The sequence below is a fragment of the Nannochloropsis gaditana genome (assembly GCF_000240725.1).
Source record: "Nannochloropsis gaditana CCMP526 unplaced genomic scaffold scaffold122, whole genome shotgun sequence".
In the NCBI taxonomy this organism is placed as follows: Eukaryota; class Eustigmatophyceae; order Eustigmatales; family Monodopsidaceae; genus Microchloropsis; species Microchloropsis gaditana.
The window spans coordinates 5,274-8,474 of NW_005803831.1; positions in this window are offsets into that span (position 1 = coordinate 5,274).

A 3,201-nucleotide genomic window follows, 5' to 3' on the forward strand; every position below is an offset into this window, starting at 1 on the left:
ACAGCCTAGTTTTGATTATGGTAGACATCTTTAAGCTGCGGGACGCTCGTTACGTACACGTGCAGTCGACGATGTGGAACCTTTTCGAAGGGGGGGGGTATGGCACCATGGAGGAGGTCTTTTCTGCGGCCCTGGCATACCTGGATCGCAGGTGGATGGAAACGGAGGCGTCTATCGAAGGTTTCTCGACTTTAGCCCGTGAGACAAGGCGGGCGCTGGAGGGGGTTTTGGGGCAGGGACCGTTGAATCTGCCGCATTTCCAGGCACTGGCGCAGGACGCGGGGTTGGGGTGGAGGTGACGACACGTAGGAATTGAGACGAGCGAAAAAATGGAAAAATATGTGAATTAAATCGAGCGGTCTATCTTTAAAGAAATACACAAGGCGCAGCCTCTAGGGACGGACGGAGTGTGGGGGGCGTGTGTACACATCTTCATTGATCGCCTCTCCGAAGCGTCCCTCTATTCCCAGGATTACCCGAAGCCAATCCATCTACCATTACTGTTCCCGTTCATTATACTCCACCCATTACACATTGCTTGTGACCTCGGTCCCCTCCGACACACCCTTCCCCACCCACCAAATTCATACACCCATGCAAATCAAACCTGCCTTCCAAGCCAAAATGCACTTCTATACGAATCAGCTTCCCACGCACTGAACGCCTCTTTCGATGAGGTGGAGCACCGGGGGAGGTACAAAGAGTGACGACCCAAAACCACACTCAGCTATTGCTCTGCCTCTAGCCTACACTACAATCTCCTACAATTTCACAAGCCTACAACTCACATGAATGCGCTCAATTCAACAAATGTTTTATTTCGCTCGATTGAAAGATTCCCTTGCTCGCCTTCAGCATGCTCGCTACAATGAATCGCATCCAACGCTGCATTTCATAACCCAACCGGCGCCATTCACCTCTCTCGTCTCACTGTCTCCCTTACTTACTCCCTTTCTGATGCAAAGGCCAGTCAGACAAAGGACACTTTTTCCCGAATATGTGCGCGCACGAGTGTGATCAAAAAGTGAAAAAGGCCACTATATGCGATGCGTCTCTCAATGCAGGAGGAATCCCCTTAAAAGTCCCTCTCGTGCACGTCGCCTATCCTATCTATTTTTACTCGGTCCTCCGGCTTTGCCTCGCAAATAATTCGCGCCAGCATTCCGGCGGATCGTTGCCCTTGATCGTATACAAACCTTGCCTACACTTCCACCGACCTTACTCTTCCCCTGTGAGTGGGCTACTACAGCGCACGTCACGATTGGAACCACTCGTACGAATTTCTCACGGAATATATCTCGCGTGACTTCCTCTGCGCTTATAAGGACATTGGGAACAGGACTGCATCTCTCTCTTCGTCACCTTCTCCGCGGTGGTCACGGCCTGGTTCCAGTTCGGCCATCTCCTCCAAACGCCCGCCACCGTCTTCACCGCCATCCTCCTCTTCATCGTCCTTGTGACTCCTCCGCAGCCGCTGCCACCAGACGGGCTTCCCAATCTCGCCCTGCTTCGCTCGGCCCCAATTTGAGGACCTCTTCGAGACCGAGGGAAGACATCCCCGCAGTCCCACCACCGCCGCTGTCTCCTCGTCCTCCTCCTCGTCAGCTGTCACCTGCGACGCCTCTCCCTCTTCCCCGTAAAAGTCCTTCCGGACTGCCTCCTCAAGCCATCCGTCCTCTTCGCGCGTCGCTCCTTTCCCCCTCCCTTCAGGGAGCGCTCCTTTCCCCCTCCCTTCAGGGAGCTCCGTCACCGATGTTATGGCTGCCGAGCGGTCACAAGGGGCGGCAGAGGCCACGGCTGGACGGAATGGACCGCCCCCGACCTGACCCGTGAAGTCGCCACGATTGCCGCGGTCGCTGGAGTGGTTGCAAACGTGACGTCTATCACATTCACCGTGACTGATATACGAGGCCTGTCGCTCGGCGGGACTCTCTCTTTTAGTGCATGCTTCCCGGAAGTTGCCGTGGTGGACACCCATGCCCTTGCTATGACCACAGCTACTGCTGCTGCAGCTGCTTGTGATGGAGCTGACATGAGGAAATGCCATTTGATGGTAAGGACCGCCATTGCGACACGTCCTGCCTGCACCACATGTGTGCTGGAAGGCAGTGAGATGGTCAAGTTTACTCTTCGAGAAGGGGCGAGGGCTCGTCTGCCCGCTTCCCTCCCCGCTCCCCCCAGCTGGAGAGGAGCGGTGGGACAGGTTCACTTCGTTCCAGTGTGCACAGGTTCTGATAGTACCATCCAAGGGGTTATTTTTGCTCGCGCCTCCTGACATGTAAGCCGCAGTGCCGCGAAGGTAGTCACAAGCAGGCCCATGGGGACAGAAATCCGCCCGGGGAGATAAGCTTTGCCGTCGCTGTTGCTGCTGAAGTTGGCGCTGCTGTAAATGCTGCCTGCACCGACGACGGTGCCACAAAAGGGCTTCGGCTGCGCTGACAAGGAGCCCGTCCAGCGTGATTCCCCCCGTCACGAATTGCGAGAGCGGTGTGCCGTACAATTCTTTCTGGAGACCGATCACAAAGACCGATCCACTCCTACCCGCTATCACGTCCAAAGTCTCCGAAAGCTCGGGTCGTGCACTTAGAACTACTAGCACCGTGGGTTGAGAGCTATCCTGTGGACCGGCAGCGGGCGCGCCGGAAGCGTGCCGGAGCAAATCCAGGCTCATGGAGACATCCAGTCCGCTTTCGATCAAAAGGGTGGTCTTTTCACCCACCTGCATGTTCTCTCCGCCCCCGTACAGCGATGCAATACTGCTGCTGCTTCCACTATTACTGCTGTAGAGGCTACTCGTGCTGCTTTGGCGGACTGGTTCCCACGTGTGCGGGTCAACGGCGGCGCCTGCCACTGCTTTCACAGCATGCATGCGGATACGAGCCGCGATTGGGGGTGCCGCCAAGAGACGTCCCAATGCGGTAGGCTGGCCCAGTGCTGTACTGCAGTCATGGAAGATGCTGTAGTGTGGGATAAAGCGGGTGAGGCGTGACTGAGAAGGGCAAGGTAGGGGATGGGGGAGATGAATCTGGAAGGCTGCATGGGTCCAGGTAATGCCATCGCAAACCAAGGGGTATGAAATACAGGTTGAGCATCTCACAATACAAGTATGTACTACTATATCACGTCTTATACTTCTGGATATAGAGCGCTTATCATCAAGTGGCTGGAAAAGCGCTTGTCCGAACAGGGTCCGCCGGGGGG